Genomic DNA, 20767 nt, shown 5'->3' with positions numbered 1-20767 from the left:
TTGTATGAACACATGAACATCCCAAAACATTAAAAGCAAAAAGGGATTAGGTACGAGATTACTAACTTGATAAACGATGCGGTGTAAGATAAAGCAAGAGCCAACTTTAAACAAGCACAAGTTAACCTATAAATAAGATTATTGTTTTAATGATCTGTTTTAAGTCTTGATTATAAGTTTGCATAAGTAAATTATTATATATAATATATATATTACCGAAAATCAGGGCAGAGGAGAGGAGAAAACGGAGGCAAGAGAGGAGGCGGCAGAAGGACAATCGGCAGAGAGCAAAGGAAGAGAGATAATAAGTGTTTGTGTGTGTAGTGTTAAGAAAAATAAGATTATTATTTATAGGGAAACCCTAGGAGACATGAATCCAGAAAAAGGGGAAAAGATTCCAAGACAAACAGAACAAGACAAAACAAAAGATAACAAAAGATATCAAAAGCAAGTTCAGAAAGTAAAAGATATCAAAAGATATGGCAGCAGGGAAAAAGAGAAAAAGGCTGACAGGGAACAGTAAAAAGGCATGGGCGGTTCAGATAAAGGTACAGGTCAGGCATGGAAAAAGCAGATCTCAAAAGATAATGTCAGTCACTTTTTCTGCCAACCAATGGGGTTGGTGCGCATGCTGCGCCGAAAGTAACTTTTCAGACATAAAGCAGATTAGGTCAACAGCACAAAAGATAAGACAACACAAAAGCAAACGGCTAGATTAAACAGAAGAAAACTCAAAGGGTTTAGCGCGAGAAAGCTCGAGCGCGAAGGCAGACACAGAAGGTCAAGAGAGCGCGAGCGCGAAGGCAGACAGAACCAACCTTAACGCGTCGCGGAAAGAACTACATTTCTAAGCGCGCCGCGGGAAGAATCACATTTCTTAGCGCGCCGCGGGGGGGGGGGGGGGGGAAACTAAAATTCTTAGCGCGCCGCGGGAAGAACTATAATTCTTCGCGCGTCGAGGGATGAACTACGATCCTTAGCGCGCTGCGAGAAGAACTACAAATCCTTAGCGCGTCGCGGGAAGAACTACCGTTCTTCGCGCGTTGCGAGAAGAATTACAATTCTTAGCGCGCTGCGAGAAGAGTTCGTCTCGCGTATCGCTGGAACAGATGGTCTTCACGCAGGCTTCCTTGAAAGGAGTCTGGCGCGTGGAGCTGCGCAGACAACCTTAGGCGGGAAGGAACAAAGGATAAGCAAAGAGTTAGAAGAAAAAGAGGGAAACAAGGCGTAAGGGCGGGACGGCGACAAGAGGGAAAAGAAGGCGGAAAGAGAGAAGAAGAATGACGGGACGGCGGAAAGAAAGAGAGGGAGAGGCGGGAAGGAAATTATATATTATTATTAAAAGTAAAATATAAGTATAAATAAATATTAAATCATAAAAGAAAGAGATCGGATAAGGGAAACGGGTACCTGGGTCGGGTCGGATCGGGCAGATGTCACAGTATGCGGATTGGGCCAGTCAGTGAACTATCATTCAAATTACATTTCTTTCTTGGGACATTTTGAACTATCATTTAAATTACCTTTGTTCGACATTCTCTTATGTGATAATAATTACACTTCCCACACTTTGACGAAAGTTCATTGTATATTATTCGTTCGGAACTAAAGCTGATCGAAGTATCGTTTAAGTTGTAGGGCATGCACATTTAGTTGGTTGTATCTCTTTTACCCTTGTTTCACGATTGGTTCGCTTTATACTAGATGCTTCCCCGGGTATACTCAACAAACTATTTCTGACCAAATCAAAAGCTACCACACTGGCTTATGTCACAGAATTCTCAAAGGTTTGGTGGTTAACTGGATTAACTAATGTCCTTATTTCCAGGCTACTAACCATGGTACCAGTCGAGCCAGATCGTTAACACATTTTGTGTATTCCAATTTGTCCGTGCTTTTCATTCTCAATTTCTCGGGTTCTTGTTTAAATTTTAGGTTTCATTCCTTGGACGAAAATGTTTCAATATAACGGTTTTAAGTCTTGCGCAAGTCCTGTGATTGATTACTTTTTGTTCCCGAATTCGAATCATCGTTTTTCTACCACGTAAGGGCGTGGTCAAGGAATGTACAAGTGGCATACTCAACGGTACAATTTGATGGGCACTATTGGTTCTGATAACAGGTTCCATTGCTTCGATTCATTTTACTATCCCATTTGATATTTTAGTACCATTAAAATTTACAGGTTTGTATGACATAGATTGTTTAAACGAATATTCTCGTCGTGAAGGATCACAGTTGTTACGACCAGTATTCATGTTCGGTAGGAGATTTCCGATTCCAATGGCATTTAGTGGGGGAATGTATTAATAAGCATTAGTGTTCAGTGGGGGAGTACTATTCGTGACAATGTTAGTATTTGTTGGGAGAATAACCTTTGCAACTGTATTAGTACTGGGCGGCGAGATAGTATTCGCGGCCGTATTAGTTTTCGGTTTTTGTATATTCATTAGATCATGAAAATTTACACACATATCAAATAAAATTTGTATATTTTTATAAAAATATTTCTGGAATTATTTACTAATTTATAAATTTATAAAAAATCATTTTATGTGCTATAATTAGTATGAAAATCATCTGTTCGTACCAAAATTCCTGATTTACCCAAACACTTTCCAAAATTACCTGTAGAAATTCCAGAAACTAACAATCTTGCCAAATGTCATTTTCGAGCTAAAAAAGGCTATGAAAATTTGAATAAAAGCAAACACACAAAACATACCTAGGGTTTTCCAAATGACCCCAAATTTCATATGTGATAATAAAATATCAAATTTGAGTTCCCCATAAAATATCATAATTTTTATAGTATTTTAACTATTTTTTCCGAATAAACGTCCCAATTCGGTAATAAATTCGCCAAATATTCTCGGATGGTCTAAAAATTACCAAATTTGGACAGGGACTCAACTATATTGTTCCCGATGTCCCTGAAAAGTTTTATAATCAAAAAATTTGCACATCACAACTTTAACCTAAACAGCCAGTAATCGAAACGGCTAAGAAAATTCGAATAAAAGCAAATACACAAAACATACCTAGGTTTTCCAAATGACCGCAAATTTCATATGTGATCATAATATATCAAATCTGAGTTCCCCATAAAAGTTCATAATTTTTCAAGTATTTAACTATTTTTCCCGAATAAACGTCCCAATTCGGTAATAAATTCGCCAAATATTCTCGGATGGTCGAAAAAGTACCAAATTTGGACAGGGACTCAATTATATTGTTCCTGATGTCCCTGAAAAGTTTTATGACCAAAAAATTTGCACATCACAACTTTAACCTAAACAGCCCGTAATCGAAATGCCTATGAAAATTCGAATAAAAGCAAATACACAAAACATACCTAAATGACCCCAAATTTCATATGTGATCATAATATATCAAATCTGAATTCCCCAAAAAATATCATAATTTTTCAAGTATTTTAACTATTTTCCCGAATAAACGTCCAAATTCGGTAATAAATTCGCCAAATATTCTCGGATGGTCGAATAATTACCAAATTTGGCCAGGGTCTCAATTATATTATTCCTGATGTCCCTGCAAAGTTTTATCACCAAATAATATACACATCACAACCTTAACCTAAACAGCCCGTAATCGAATGTTTAGGCATTAACTTTGCGGTTTTCGCCAGTTTTTGCTCTCTTAATCCAATTTTTGGGTTCTCGTGCTTCTATGTAAGCTAGGTAAAGGTCCTATATTATAAACCAAGCTAGTATCATCAGCATAACAGCCTTGGAAGCTAGGGTTTCGGTTGGGGCTTTAAACTGAACTTTTGAACCGTAAAAACGTCGTTTAAACCCTCTAATCCGTGTTTATGACCACAAAAGAGTATGATTCTGATTTCTAACCATGTGTATGATCAAAACATATTTTTGGACCATTTTTACGGTTTTTGCATGGTTAGGATTGATTTTTGGTAATCAAACTATGCTTATATGATATTAATCTTGATCAAATATGTGTAAAATTGATTAACATATGCTTATTACCTTAGGGTTTGATGTTTTTGTTCAATAACAGCAGGAGACTTGCTTAGCTTCTAGAGAAAGATGGCTAGAAAATATGTAAAGTTAAGTTATTTTAATAGATGACTTAAAGGGGCTTTTCTCGATTTACGTTCCTGAACGTGAAATGCCGAGTTCAAATTTATTTCGTGTTCGGTTTTTGGCATGAAAAATATAACTAGTACGATAAACAGTGCCAAAAAGAGTGTTTTTCGGCTATTTTTGTGTAAATTTATAAAAACATAGTAATTGTTTGGAAAAATCTAAAATGTTTTCACGGATCGCTTAAAACATTCCTAACAAGTGTTTGGTAAGTCTTTTTCATCTTAACGGATGATACAATGCTTGTTTTGTGACTTTCTTTCGCGTTTAAATCTATAGGGGGTAGTTAAACGAGCATGTTTTCGTTTAACTTGTTTACTATCATACTAAGGCCATAATATCACTATACTAGCTTATATTAAATGTAAATCACTTATAGATGGCCCCCCCGAGATATCTGGATCATAACCAGACCCGTTCAGTTATTCAATTGTTCGTTACGCAATAAGCGCTTAAACGCTTATTCGAGTTTATAAGTACTAAGGTGTATCCGGTTTTGTCACAAATGTCACAGTTATATGTAGTTGAAAGTTTACTAATGTTAAATGAAGCATATAGAAAAATATTGAAAAGAAAATTAGAATATTGCTTCAAAAATATTATTAACAATAAATAAAATATCATGACTTTAAGGGGCACCAAGGGAACTACAGGAGTGGGGCATTCAAATAACTCCTAAACACTCTGAATGTTAGGCATGTAACTCCGGATGGCTTGTAAGTCCAACGTTCAACCTTTAAGTCGGATATATATATATATATGTGTGTGTGTGTGTGTGTATGAAATGGTGTGACAGTTATTAGATAATCTGATCCCATGTTGAGATCTTTCCAAATGAATTTTATTTTGAGCTGGATTTTGATCTCTTATTCCACCTTAAACAAACTGTTTACTAAGCATGATAACATTGTGTCAAGTATCTTATATGACTTGTATGAATTATCAAGTGTTTCGAGCATGCATCTTACCTTCGGGCATACTAATGATATGAAAATTTGCTATCAAGTGTTTCGAGCATGCATCTTACCTTCGAGCATACTAATGACATGAAAATTTGATGTCAAGTGTTTCGAGCATGCATCTTACTTATGAGTACCCACTATGATGTGAAAAAGGATGTTATGTGTTTCGAGTATGATTGCATGATGAATTGTAAGACCTAAGTTTTCGAGCATAGAAGTATGCTAGATGTTTCGGTATGACCGTTCGAGCTTAAGGGAATGGATCATTTTGGTAAGTAGTTCGAGCAAACTTGTGTGCTAGACCCTTAGGTTGTGCGTTCGAGTACGGGCATAGGAATGATTTAATATGCTAAGGCTTTCAAGCATAAGGGTACATCGAGCACATTGAGCTATAGCAATCAAAGTTAGTCGAGCAAAGGTTCTAACACTTAAGAATGCATCTTGAGCATAGGGTATTGTCATGATAGATTTCTAAGTATCTCGAGCACGATGTAGAGTCAAGTAGGGATAGCTTACAGGTGTGTCTCAGGCATAGATATTGAGTAAATGTTGCTAAGTACGTTGGAGCACACCACACCTCAAGTATGACTTAATGCTCGAGCATGAAATCTCATTATCAAACATTTGACTAAGGCCTAGAGCACAAGTCTATTCGAGCACACTGTCTCGAGTATACTAGTGCTCAAAAGCATCATATTCCAAGTACTACAAGTAAGGGTTGTACTATGTACTTGAGTACAGTGGGAGCCAGCTGTTGCTTTGGCTGTATGCTCGAGCAAGGGAGGTACATTAAATTTGAAATTAAATGACAACTGTCATGTGCTAGACGACAAATTGAGGTACTGTACCACCCAAACGTTAGGTATAAAAGGGGGACTTAGAAACTTTTTCACATCTTTCTTCCTCTTTCTTTTAAACCTATACACAAAACCCTCTTGCTCGTGTTATCTTCCACTTGCTCGATTACTCTAATACTCGCTCGATTTTACTTCGAGTACTGCCATTAGCTCTGTTTCGACTTCGGTAAGACATCGTAATTTGATAATCGTCACACCGATTTCGAAATTACGAACTAATTGTTTACTTGTTTTTGCAGGTACGCATATTACTATGGAGCAGGTTATTGAAGACACTAAAATCATCTACTCATCTTCGATTATTAGTTCTGCAACTTTGTGTACTGACGTATTTTTTATTTTGCAGAACTTATGGCCTTAAAATTCAAAAAGAGGCACAATATGTGCGCTCAGTTGGAGCTTGATGATGACAATCAAGAATTGGAGCTGATGACAAACTTTCTAAGGAACTCTATCTTGAGAGTAGCTCTTACTAAAAGCCCCACAATTTGCAGAAATCATATTGCATTTTTAGGGCTCAGCTACCTATGTCAGTGATGTTAACGGAGAAAGAATTGAGGCATCGATCCTAAATCACGATATTGAGATCACAGAAGCATCTATACGAGCTGCATTGGAACTAAATGACAACTTTAATGCTCAGCCATCCTACTCGGTTCCCAGATTGTTGAGAGTCTTTCAGGAGACTTGGAATACCAACGAGGAGTGAAGGAGGGCCAGTTCCAAAAAGGAAGTTTTCCACTAATCTATCGTTTCTTGATACATCACGTCATCCAGTCCTTATCTCCTAGGAGAGGGACTTGGACATTATTGAGCAGAGAGCTAGGGACTCTCACTGTAGCGATTTTATACCTGCAGCCTTTCAACATTTCAAGATTTATCTTTCAAGGGTTGGTATCAAATGCAGAGATGCAAGTGAATCAGCGATTTCTTATATATCCCAAATTTCTATAGATTTTGATAAACAGAGAATTGCCTGATCTTCAACGAATGGGACAGGTTTTGAGACTACAGGACCCCAACATATGCAAGAGAATGAAAGATGCTTAGAGCAAATTTGTTGACAATAATGACTGGGATGTTCTCCCATGGTTGCTCGTACTAGCACTAGGTGCTATTAATGTGAATGATGATAATGATCAAAACGACGATGGAGATAATGGTCCGGAAGGTGGAAATGACATGGTTGTTGGTGGTAATGATGATGCCCAAGAAGTTGTTGAGGGAAATGTGCCTTTTATTGAACAATTTACACATGAGGAAGATAATGCAGAAGTAGAGGTACATGCAGAGATAGATGAACCGGTTGTGAGTCCGATCACTCAAGCTACAGAACAAGTAGATGATGATGTATTATAGCAGGTGTTGTATCAGATGTTGCTGCAACCATCCACAAGATAACTCCACCAGACTCACGACCACCCAAGATCTACAACAATGACACAGACTCCATTGAACTTAATGATGTCGATGACAATGTTCCTTCCTCCCCAGCTACAACCAAACCTTTCCTATCTGATGCTAAACAAATTGATGACACTTATGTCCCTACACCACCGACATCACCACTATAAGATCCACTTCAAACCCCACTATCCTCTCCGTTAAAAGACACACATGCCACCACCACTACCCAACCATCACAACCACTTCACAAAGAACCTGAATCTTATAAAGTTCCATCTCCAGAGACAGCTGAGTCTGAACCATGGGCTGAACCTGAACCAAAGCCAAATCAATAAACTCCTCCCTCAAGCCCTAATCTTTATGATATAGTTTGTGAGAATGCGAAGCTTGAATTTGAGAACATCAAGTTGAGAGAATAAAATGCCATATTAGTTACAACGAACTCGGAATTGGAGGCTGCATTGACTGAAGCTTTGTTAAAGATTCGAACCCTGGAGGGGCAGTCTGAGGTTGAGAAGACCTAAGATGCACCAAAACAGAGGGAGAAATCTGAAGGTGCAGAGAGTTTAAAGGTGATTGGAGAGATATATGAAAGTTATGATGAGGAAGTTGTGGAAGTTGGACCATCAAATGCTTTAAACATGATAAATCAAGCATATGATGATGGAGAATCTGGTAATAAGGGCGAGTGTGAAATTGAAGTTGAGACTGAAGAGTATAAATTGAAAAGAAAAGAAAAGGGAAAAGGGATTGCTTTTATAGATGATAATTTACATCCCTTGTCCCAAAACAAAGTTCAATCTGGTGATGAAATACTATTAAAAGACAATGTCATTGATCCAGACATAGCTGAATTTGAGTTAGTAAAAACTGCTATAAGAATGATGAATGAAGAATTAGACTCTATGGATCGAGAAGAAGAGGAGGAAATTTCTCAGGAAGTGCTTGAAGCACTGATAAAGATGAAAGAAATGGAAGAGGAGGATGAGAGGATGAGGAAAGAGGCAGATGATGCCATTAAGGCTACACTAGATGCTCTAAGAGCAAATATGAATATTGACGAACAAGAAAGTACACAAGCTGAAGAGCCAGTGACAATTGAGCCTGAAGAGCCCATGGAAACTGAACTTGAACAAGATGAATCTGAACCAGTTAATACTGAGATGGAAACTGATAATGAACAAGAAACTGGTCTGGAATTAAGAGAAGAACCTGAGAAGGATGAGGCTCCAAGGATGCCATGGAATGTTTATGTCAAATTCATTGCTCAGTTGGTTACGCTCAGAACACACTTTGACATGCTACTACATCTTGATGAGTTCAGACCAGAAACTGTGGCTGCAGCCAGGAGAGCTCACGAAGAACAATGACAAGAACATTGGAAGAAAAGCCAACTCCTACTAACAGACACATCTGAACCAATTATAGATGAGGTTTGTGATGAAGATGACCATGTGTAACGCCTGTTAATTTTCGGTTTAAAGATTTAAAGCTTATCAATTAAAATATACATATTTTAATTGATAAGTGGCTAAATTTTCATAATTTAATGATTAACGGTTAATTAATTATGCTAATTTAAAGATTAAACAAATTTAGTTTTCATAAAAACCGGCAAGTTCGCGATTAACGAATCTGTGGGAATATCAAAACTTTTCTATGAGAAACCTGGACAATCCGGGTGGATTGTGCGCATTTCTTCTTAAAACGGGAATCTGAGCCAAGTTCAGTTCTATGTATTAGACATTGAACAACATCACAACCTAAGCCTATTGCCACTTTCTGGGCATTCCAGCTATAAACAAATTAGTTATACAGCCCAGTTTAGTATTTAGATTATAATAATATTAAAATATTAATATTATTATAATATTGATTATAGGAACTACTGATAGCGGACCGAAAAACCACGAGCTGATACAGTACTGATTATCTACTAAACCGTGAGTTTCATGACCCCACTCTTTAAACAGTTTTACGAACTTTTGGGGTAAAAAGCATGTTTGATTACATATACATACCTGAAACATGTATTGATGTGAATTATCTAAGTGCTAACACACGAAAGTCCCCACGATCACAGTGATTAACTTCGAGCCGGTGGCTTGTGAATAGTACTATTGGTTTGACAAACCCAAACAGAATCGTCCTGGTTGCCGTGTCACATAGCGCCGTTTGCACATGACCATATTTATACAAACAGGCTATGTAGTGTTAGACATAGCTACCGGGGCATGTTGTGGGCGGAAATGGGCCACAGTGGTTGATTGAGCGTGGGAAATGGATGCACGCAACACCTACAGTTAAGGTTTCACTGTAGCTTAGCATAATTACATCATTTACATACATACATACATACTTATTTCATGATTACAAGTGTTAACTTGTGAATACTCAATGCTGTTTTCTTGAAACTCGTGAAACTCACCAACTCTAGTAGTTGACCCGTTTTAAACTGCTTTTCAGGTGTACCTAAGTCGGAATGATTTGGTGATCTGTTACTTGCCCAAGGTGTGTGGTTGATGTTATGTGAATAGAGGCATGGGTGTTAGTAGTAAGAACGTATAGTTAACGAACTAGTTTTGTTTGTATCACCTAGACTGTAAAACAATGATAGAACAAAGAAATGTAATATATTGTAAATTAGTTTGTAATGTTTCTTTATAAACAATGTGTTGATATCAGAGGTGTCTGTTACATTCCCGTTTTAGGCTTCCGCATTGTGCTAGTCGGGGTGTGACATTCTGAGAGTTAGTAAATCTAAGGGGGTGGGGGGGGTGAAATGGTGACTTATGCTACTGCCTCTTTTCATTCTAAGGTGCTGTGTTGGTGGGATAACTTGGCGCAGGCTATGGGTGATCGTTCGATTAGAAGGATGACGTGGGATGAGTTGAAGAAATTGGTTCTGGATCAGTTTTGTCCTCCACACGAATTGGATAGGATTGAACAGGATTTCTGGACCTTGGAGGCGGGCAGTATAACGCATCGGGAGTATACCATGAAGTTTAACAGGATGGCTCGTTTATGTCCCGATTTGGTTACTCCCGAAGCTAAGAGGATTAAAAATTATGCGAAGGAGATTCCGACAGATATTCGTAGGGGTGTGGTGACCACCGACATGAACTCTTTTCACTTGGTGGTTACCCTAGCAGGTACATTGTATGATCAGAGGAAGAAGTTACCACCGACCGAGACTAGGAAGACGTGGAACTGAAATTCGTATGGTAAGAGGCCCGGGGGATGCAATTTCAATTCGTCTGAGAAGAGGGTAAAGACTGAGACTTCTGAATTTAAGAGGGATGCGGCGTTTGGTAATTGCAAGAAATGCGGGAAACCGCACAAGGGGGAATGTAAGGTTGGGTCTGGCTCCTGTTTTCGATGTGATAAGGTTGGACACCCCCATTTCGAGTGTCCGGCGTTGACTTGTTTCCGCTGTAAGGGTGCCTGCCACTTGGCATCAAACAGTCCTACTAGCAAGGTGGGGGGGGGGGGATCCGGTCATGGGACTTCCTCGAGGGGGAAAGTGGAAGAGAAGCCGAAGGTCAGGGCGAGGGCCTTCAACATCTCCAAGAGAGAGGCGAAAGTTGATGTGGATGTTGTTTCAGGTACTTTTTCCTTATTTATCTTTTATTCCACCGTTGTAATTTCTCATTCCTAGGAATCGTATGTGATGATAATGTAGCTAAGTAGTAGTATAATATTTTCCTAGGTACATATTTACTTGATGAATTACACGCATCGGTCTTATTTGATTCGGGTGCCAGTAGAAGTTTTGTGTCTACCGCTTTGTGTTACTCGTTGAATAAATTACCCGAGCGCATAGTCAATGTGTTTGAGGTTGAGGTCGCTGCAAGGAAAGTCCGATTTCGTGTCTAGGGCAATTCAAGGTTGTTCCATCGAGTTGCTTGGGTATAGATTTCCGGTGCGGTTATACTTAATGTCGCTTGGTTGTTTCGATGTGGTGCTTGGGATGGATTGGCTCGCAAGTGTTGATGCTCTGATCGTTTGTGTTCAGAAACTTGACTGTCTATGGGCCCCAGATGGGACCCAAATTATGGTCCTCGGTGATCGGAATGGTGCGACGCCACATATCATATCCATGCTTAAGGCGGGAAAGTTAATGCAGCGGGGGTGCGGGGCGTATCTGGCGTATGCTATAAACGTGAATACCGAGGTGGCTACCATCGGTGATGTTCCTATTGTTCAGGATTTCTCGGATGTTTTTCCAGATGATTTGTCAGATGTACCGCCGGATCGCGAGGTCGAGTTCCAGATAGACCTTGTACCGGGCGCCAAACCCGTTGCTCGAGCCCCTTAAGGTCTAGCACCGAATGAAATGAAAGAACTTATGGCTCAATTGGAATAATTGCTCGACAAGGGCTTCATTCGACCGAGCATCTCACCCTGGAGTGCCCCGATCCTATTTGTTAACAAGGACGGAAGCATGAGGATGTGCATTGACTACCATGAATTGAATAAACTCACTGTTAAAAATCGGTACCCTCTCCCAAGGATCAACGACTTATTTGGTTAGCTCCAAGGAGCTAGTTGGTTCTTGAAGATCGACCTTAGGTCCGGGTATCATCAGTTGAAAATTTGTGAGGAAGATATCCCTAAGACTGCCTTCCGCACTCGTTATGGGCATTATGAATTCCTCGTGATGTTTTTAGGTTTGACTAATGCACCAGCTGGGTTCATGGATCTTATGAACTGGGTATTTAGGCCGATGCTCGATCCGTTCGGTTATTGTGTTCATCGATGACATTCTGGTGTATTCCAAAAGCGAATCCGATCACGCCGGTCATCTCACGGAAGTTTTGGAAGCTTTGCGAAAGAACAAGTTGTATGCGAAATTTTCTAAGTGTTCTTTTTGGTTACGCGAGGTTCAGTTCTTGGGTCATGTTATTAACCCGAGTTTTATTTTGGTTGACCCTGCAAAGGTGGAAGCCGTAAACGAATGGGAATCTCCTAAGTCTCCATCCGAAATTTGTAGTTTTCTGGGCTTGGCGGGGTATTACCGCCGCTTCATTCCCGACTTTTCGAAAATTGCTTCGTCATTGACCAAGTTGACCAAGAAGAGTGTTAAGTTCGTTTGGGGTACCGAGCAGGAGGAGGCTTTTCTCGAATTGAAGAACAGGTTAACGCATGCTCCGATTTTAGCGTTACCCAATGGCACTGACGATCTGGTTGTTTATTCTGACGCCTCTTACCAGGGGCTTGGGTGTGTTCTGATGCAGCGAGGCTGAGTCATCACGTATGCCTCACGGCAGTTAAAGCCTCATGAGGCGAACTATCCTACTCACGATTTGGAGCTGGTGGCGGTTGTGTTTGTGCTTAAGTTGTGGAGGCATTATTTGTATGGTGTCCCTTGTGTTATCTACACCGACCATAAGAGCCTAAAGTATTTATTCGAACAAAAGGAACTGAATATGTGGCAGCGTCGATGGTTGGAGTTGATTAAGGATTATGATCTGGAGATTATATACCACCCCGGTAAGGCTAACGTGGTAGCCGACGCGTTGAGCCGGAAGGAAAAATCGAAACCTATTCGTGTGAAATCTTATCAGCTTATTCTTAAACCCGATATTTTGAGACAGATAGCCAACGTTCAGAATGAAGCTTTACAGGTGGAATGGATTATGTCAGAGCGTATTTGGGGTCAAGAAAAATTGTTGGAAGATGTTGGTGATGGGGTGAAGTATAAGGATGGGCATTTATGGGTACCGAGGTATGGGGGTCAGAGGTAAAATTTTGGATGAAGCACACAAGTCGCGCTATTCCATTCATCCGGGCGTGACTAAGATGTGCCAAGACCTGAAGAAGAATTATTGGTAGCCTGCGATGAAGTTTGAGGTAGCTCAGTACGTTTGATGTGTCTGCAAGTTAAGGCTGAGCACCAGAAGCCGTTCGGGAAACTTCAACCTTTGGAAATACCTGAGTGGAAGTGGGAGCATCTTATGATGGATTTTGTGACTAAATTGCCTCGTACTCCCAGGGGCAGTTATGACACCATTTGGGTAATCGTTGATAGGCTGACCAAGAATCGCTCATTTCTTGCCGATTCGAGAGACTTTTAATTCTGAGCAGCTAGCCGAAGTGTTTATTCGTGAGATCGTTTCTAGGCATAGGGTGCCGGTATCTATTGTCTCGGATAGGAATACGCGTTTTACCTCCAGGTTTTGGAAGAAGTTTCATGACGAGATGGGTACCAAACTCCTCATCAGTACCGCTTATCACCCGCAAACGGAAGGTCAGTCCGAGAGGACCATTCAGACTCTTGAGGATATGTTGCGGGCTTGTGTTATCGATTTTGGTGGTAGTTGGGATCGTCACTTACCGTTAGTCGAATTCTCTTATAATAACAGTTATCACGCCACGATTGGGATGCCACCGTTTGAGATGTTGTATGGTAGGAGGTGTAAGACTCCAGTCTGTTGGGGTTCCATTGGTCAGAAACAGTTGGATAGTTTTTAGGAGGTGGTTGAGGCTACGACTGAGAAGCTCGATAAGATTAAGGCTTATATGAAAGCCGCTCAGGATCGTCAAAAGTCCTACACGGATAAAAGGCGGAAGCCTATTGTCTTTGAGGCTAAGGGTCGAGTTATGTTGAAAGTTTATCCTTGGAAGGGTATTATTCGTTTTCTTAAGAGGGGGAAGCTTAGTCCAAGATTCATTGGTCCGTTTCGTGTATTTTCCCGTGTTGGTGAGGTATCGTATAGATTGGAATTACCCGAGGAGCTCCCGGGGATCCATCCTACTTTCCACGTGTCCCATTGAGGTAATTTCTAGCAGATGACGAGGCCCATGTTCCTCTTGATGACATTGAACTTGATAGTAAATTGAACTACGTTGAAGAACCGATTGCTATAATTAACCATCAGGAAAGGCGTTTGAGAAATAAAGTGGTTAGACAAGTGAAGGTGTAGTGGAGGCACCGTAGGGGTTCCGGGGCTACTTGGGAGTTCGAAGATGAGATGATGAAACTCTATCCGCGGTTGTTCCTGTCGTATTGGGATTCGGGGACGAATCCCATTGTAAGGGGTGGACTTGTAACGCCCGTTAATTTTTCGGTTTAAAGATTTAAAGCTTGTAAAGTATGTATATTTCTCGGGATTTAACCGGAATTTCTCGGAAGCCTTCTCGTCATCCCGGTACGTTAAATCCTTAACTTTACTTCAAGTTGCCATATCTTTCAAATTTGAGGGGCTAGGATGAAACATTTTAATATTATAACATAATACTTAAAACCCTAACCCCCCCACTCTAGCAGTCCGATCGGCGGCTTCCCAGCCCACCCCCCCCCCCTTGCGATTTTCTTCTGTTTAGCCAAGGTTAAGGCATAAAACTTCAATTCAAGGTTAGTTTTATGTTTCCCCCCTGAGTCTTTTACACCTTAATTGATCGTTATATCACGCGTATTGATCGTTAAATTGCGTGTTGTAGGATTACCGGGTGGCTGTCAATTCTAACCTTTTCGGGACTGTTTTGGTTGAGGCTTTTGCACCAAAATCCTCCTAGGTATGTCTAGTATGCTTTACTTAAAAATCATGTTCATTGGTGTTCGTTAGATTGGTCAACTAGTTGTAGTTTGAAAGATTGTGTTCGGTTGACTAGAATTGTTGATTGTCGCGTTTAACGCGAGGGTTGAAGTGATTAACGACCAATTCAGCTCGGGTGAACTTGGTTTGATGTACGGGCTGTTGGAAAATAATTTTTATAAGTCATGGGGCTGAATTGGTTATCGGTTACTCAAACGGGTCGGTACAAAACGCAATTGCGTTTATTGAATAGTTGGTGCGTTGTACTTGCGAGTTACCGACCCATTTGACTCGTGTAGCGTCGTGTGGACTTGTTGGCTGTGAAATTATCACATTGGGTCCACACGGGGCTGAGTTGGATGTTAATTGCCTAAACGACTCTTAAACGCACGTGTTAGTATCACCTTGTGCTTCCGGGGTTAATTTAGGAATTCTTTATTCCCGGGAGTATCTAAGGGTCGTTTTGTTGAATGTAAGGCCTCGGGGGGATGTTGTGATTGAGTTTGATGAGGTCGAGGATTTAGGTAACTCAAACCATGTTAGAACGTCTCGTAGGATAACGAGTCATCTCGATGTCAGTAGTAATGATTGTATGTAAACCGACAGGAGTTTGAGTTGTACGGCTACGTAGGGATTCTCTAGCTCGTGGTGAATACGTGTCTTGTGTCAGGTGAGTTCATGATGCCTCTTTTACTCTTTTTAAGATTTTGGGCTAGCATACACACCTAAGCGATTTTGCTTGATGAATTGTTTAAAATATTTTGGATGGTCTTACTTGTATAGGGTAGGCCTTGAGATGATATTATTTTATGTTTGTATATATTATTGTATGGCCAATAATTGGCGATGTTTAGTAGTCGTTATCGACTACGGATGTTTACGTATGCCTACTTCGTGTTTGCATACGTTGGATGAGATGTTACGTGTTTGGGTTGTACGTGTGCTCGACCCTGATGTTATTATTTGGATGATATATAGATATATAGAGGGATATAATTATAAGGATGTTTATATATATATATATATATATATAGGTATATACATATATAATGATGATTCCTTGATTTTGATGATGGCCTAACTGTTATATCCCGTTTTATTTTAAAACCCTTGGAATGACTATTATGATTATTATTATTGATGTTATTTATTAAAACTTGAACTCACTCAGCTCAAGCTGACTTTGTGTCCATGCTAGTGTGAGTTTCAGGTTAGGAGGAAGATGCATTACCACTTGGACGTGCACGAAGTTAATTGGACGGTGAAGGGCATACGTAGTCGGATGTTTTAACTATTGAACATTTCTTTTTAAAGTTTTATTAAATACATTTAAATTGGATTTGGGAATAATTCCCGGTTTCGGGAACTTGTTTTATTAATTATGGTTTTCCGCTGAATTATACTCTGAATTTGTTATTTTAATGGATTGAACTGCATTTGAGTTAAGTATTTTTATAAGTATTTTGTATGAATACCAACTGTAGGATTCCCGGGATTCGGGGTTTTACACCATGAGTCAGAAGAATCTAAGACATCTGAATCAGTTGATGAAGAAATCATACTTGAAGGGCCATAAGTTGAAGTAACTCAATCTAATATTCCCACTCCATCTCAATCATCTTTGAAATGAAAGGATACAACTGAAATTGAAACACCCAAATCCAAAAGACAAAAATCCGTGAAGGTAATGGTGTACAAAAGAAGGTTGGACAAACTGGAAGAAAGGAGGAGGGCTCAATCTGCAAGAAATGAAGAGCCAATGATTGAGGCCCTCCATAATCTTGAAGAAACAATTGACTTAGAAGATGAGAATGAAGATGATGAGGGGTCAAAGGATGCTGAAAAAGAAAATGAAGATAGAGCTTACTTGATAAGTCTTGAATATGATGTGAAATATCTTCAAAGACTGTCAAAGGAAGCTACGGCCAAAGAAGCTGAAGGTTGGAGACAAAGGGAAATAAGAAGAGAATTCCTGATAAAGGCTGGGTATAAGCCTGCATTTTTAAATTTACAATCTTTTGACTCCATTGATAAGTTGTACAAAAAGGCCCTAGTAGATGACATGGCAAGCATGGTTGAAAGAGTGAACAAAAGAAGAAAGACAAATGATGACAAGGAATATGAATCCATGAAGGAGAAACATAAAGATATTCAATTCCTACAAATTCATGGTTTTGAATACGAGTCATTGATCAAACTCACTCTGGAGGAGTTGAAGAAGAAAGTTCAGAATGTGAAAGACTCTCATGTGAGAAAACAGACATCTACCAATATTGAAAGAGAGAAAAAGCAAAATGAGCAAAAAGAAAAAGAGAGAATCGAGGATGAAAAGAAGAAAGAGGAGGCGAAAAGGTGGTTTGAAGATCCTCAGAGAGTAGAAATATTGAAGAAGATTGTCATGGGGAAAGGAATGACAGAAGAACAGTTTCAAAGCATGCCTCATGAATAGTTAGTGGATATATACAATAGAGAGCAGAAACTGTATTTGGAAACATAAAGATGGTTAGAAGAGAAAAGAAAGATGGAGGATTTGGTCAGAGTAGAGATGATGAGTGCGTTGCACAAGAAGGGAGTAAATATGGGAGGACTGATAAATCAATCTGATGAAACTTTGAAAAGATGGTATGAGGAAGAGAGGCTAGATAAAGTAAAGAAAACTCAACAAGGAAGCACTAGCCGAGCGCCATTAAGATCTGAGAGTGTGAGGCACGAGCAACCAAGAAATTTGAATCTGCCCACACATCTCTTCTTTGATAAAAGGTCAAAGACCTTGAGGGTTGTAACAGAAGATATTGAAGAAACTCTCATCATCTTCAGAGATGATTTGAGAAAATTCTCAGTGGAGTAGTTAAAAAAATTGGCTGAACTGAAAGTATATGACAATCAGGATAGAAGCCAACTGGCAGGGCAACAAAGGAATGATCTCTCAAAGTTTATAAAAGAACAATCGAAGAAGGGATTCCCATTCTTGAAACAGAAGAGAGGAGAGATACAAAGCCAGGCAGAAAGGGAGAAAAGAAACAAAAGGATTAATGAAGTGCATATCTCAGAACTCTCCTTCTTTGAAATAAAGAAAAGAAAGTCTCAAGCAAGCAGCTCACATGGTAAAAGAAAGACGTTAAAAGAGTGCTTGGCTATGAGAGAGGAAATGCAAGAACCAAACTCTTTGGTGCAACAATATGGGAGAATTACATACATCTCTTACAATCAGCACAATGATTCAATTTCATTGAGAAATGAGTCTGGTATACCCATAGCCGTGATAAGAAATGATGAGGATCTTAAATTCATGCACCCTCGAGATCTACAAGACTTAATTGATGCTAAATTTCCATTTGACTCCTCTGATGCTGTGGAACTCGACATGATTAAACAAAAAGCAGCCCTTGTCAAAAGAATGAAAGAAAGATCTGATACAAGGAGCAGGAGGAGGAGATAGCAGAAAGGAGCTCAACGATGATTGTTTTTATTTCTGTTTATCTTTGTAATTTTATTATTTTGTAGTTAATGTAAAAAACTTTTATGTGTAATGCCCAAGAGGCAGAATTCCTATTTATGTAATGAAATGACATGTTCTTGAATGATTTATCTATGATGTCTGATACATGTGTAACTCTATGCAGGTTTGTTTTGGTGCATCTGAGCTTGTTCCAATCTAGGGGGAGATTGTTGAGTCGGATTATTGATAGGAAGATTGGAATCTTCTCAACCACCTCAGAAAACGGCTAAGTATGGACTTCGAGCAAGCCTAGACGATCGAGCATGGTTTTACTACTTCGAGCAAGGTCTTCAGAACCTTAAATGGTTGATTCTTCTAAGTGTTAAGGCTTCGAGCAAGCTACTCTTCAACGAGCAAGAGTGTTCTTCTATCGAGCATGGATTGCCAATCGAGCAAACAGCTTGATCATACAAGTTTTAACCAAGTGTTACGACCACAGGATGATCGAGCACATGGGGACAAGCATGGATGCTATAAGAAGATGTCACGTGATCAAAGCAAGGACTTCGAGCACAGTTCAGTTCCCTGAGCAAGATTTACATCCGAGCATACTAAAGATTGCTGAATAAGAAGACTGAAGACATCAAGAAGAATGAGCTTGCTCGATGCACTAGTTCGAGCAAAGCATGGATTAGTCAAGAGGAATGAAGCTTGCTGGAAGGGAATATCTTCACTGAAGACATTCTAAGTAAAGTATGCTCAAGGACATTCATCGAGCATACCTAGCATAGTGAGTTTGCTCGAGCAAGATTGTTACCTTACTCGAGGACTCAACACTTGTATTATTTTTTATTTCATTATGTAATGATTAGGAACTTCTAGAAGAAATTTCAAGGTCTATAAATAGGGTACTAGGTTACCATTTTAGGACACAGGCTGGCACACACGGAATACGAGAAACATTCTAAAGAAATATTCTATTTGTTTCCTCATACAGCCGCCGCCGCTGTCACACACGAAACCCTAGACATTCCTTTCACTGTTCATTAATGACTTATTTAATATAGTGAATCTTTGTCTTTGAATGTGCTGTTATTGATTACCTATTATTGTTTCTTGCTTGTTATTTTCACTCCTTCGTTCCCACTCGTTGGATATCCTGATTCTGCCGGGATATTCAACAGGCCTTTGGGTTGCAGAGTCGGTGTGTTCTTGTCAACCTTTTCGAAGGTTTCACCCGACTAATGGTCTCGACATTTATAATGTTATTAATTTATCTCAAGTTTTGTTTAATGAATTTTATGTGACATTCGTCAATTTTGAACTTACTCGTAATTCACCTTTTAATCATGTGATCATTTATACAATTATATTTTTCACTACCCTTGTAGTATTGCATGTTCATTAAAGCATTTATAATCAAATCGTCTATTCATGTACATATCCTATGCAATTCACTTGAATTATTCTTGAAATATTTCATCATCATCATCATCTTCTTTTCATATGTTACGTTAATTAACTAATAAAAACAATGATTGTTTTAATTAATTAAAAGAGTTAAACTCTTTGAAAACTGTTTAACCATTTTAATTTTTGATTTTAATTTTATTAAATATGATTAATTTCCATAAATTCTGTAAAACATAACAACTATATAATTTTACAATAAAAGGGGAACTAATCCTCTATCATTTTCATAACTCAAATACATTCTTTTCCTTAGCTTGAGATCACTAACAAGTAAGTTTTATGATTTCACGCATTTATAGCTTTTGTTTTGATTTTACCTTAAATGTTGATACTTGTTCTTCATGATCATGGTACTTTGATAATAAAAATCTTGTATTTTGGTTTTAAGAATGTGACATTTGAGCCAAAACAAGGTACACCTCAGTATGTATTTACCGATTAAGCAAATAAACGCCTTTTTCGTAACAAACGAATAATTAACCGAACGGGTCGGGTTATGACCCAGATATCTCGGGGGGCCATCTATAAGTGATATACGATCTATACAAGCTAAAATATTAGAAATATGGCCTTAGTTTGATAGCAAACAAGTTAAACGAAAACAAGCTCGTTTAACCACCCGCTATAGATTTAAACGCGAAAGAGAGTTACAAACCAAGCATTGTATCATCCGTTAAGCCGAAAAAGACTTACCAAACACTTATTTGAAATGTTTTAAGAGATCCGTGAAAATATTTTTGATTTTTACAAACATATAGTATGCTTTTATAATTTTACACAAAACTAGCCGAAAAACACTTGTTTTCGCGCTGTTTGTCGCACCCGATAAGTTTTTCGCGCCAAAAACCGAACCCGAACTAAATTTGGACCGGGCTTTTCGTGTTTGGGCTTGAGAAATCAGAAAATTGGGCCAAAATGGGCCCATGATGGTCCGATCACAGCAGCAGCCCCCCCCCCCTTTTTATTC

Source organism: Bidens hawaiensis, unplaced genomic scaffold (genome assembly GCF_021521415.1).
Source record: "Bidens hawaiensis isolate Kalapana, Puna unplaced genomic scaffold, B.hawaiensis_p1.1 tig00000284_1, whole genome shotgun sequence".
Taxonomy (NCBI): Eukaryota; Viridiplantae; Streptophyta; class Magnoliopsida; order Asterales; family Asteraceae; genus Bidens; species Bidens hawaiensis.
Note: the sequence above shows the minus strand (reverse complement) of the source record.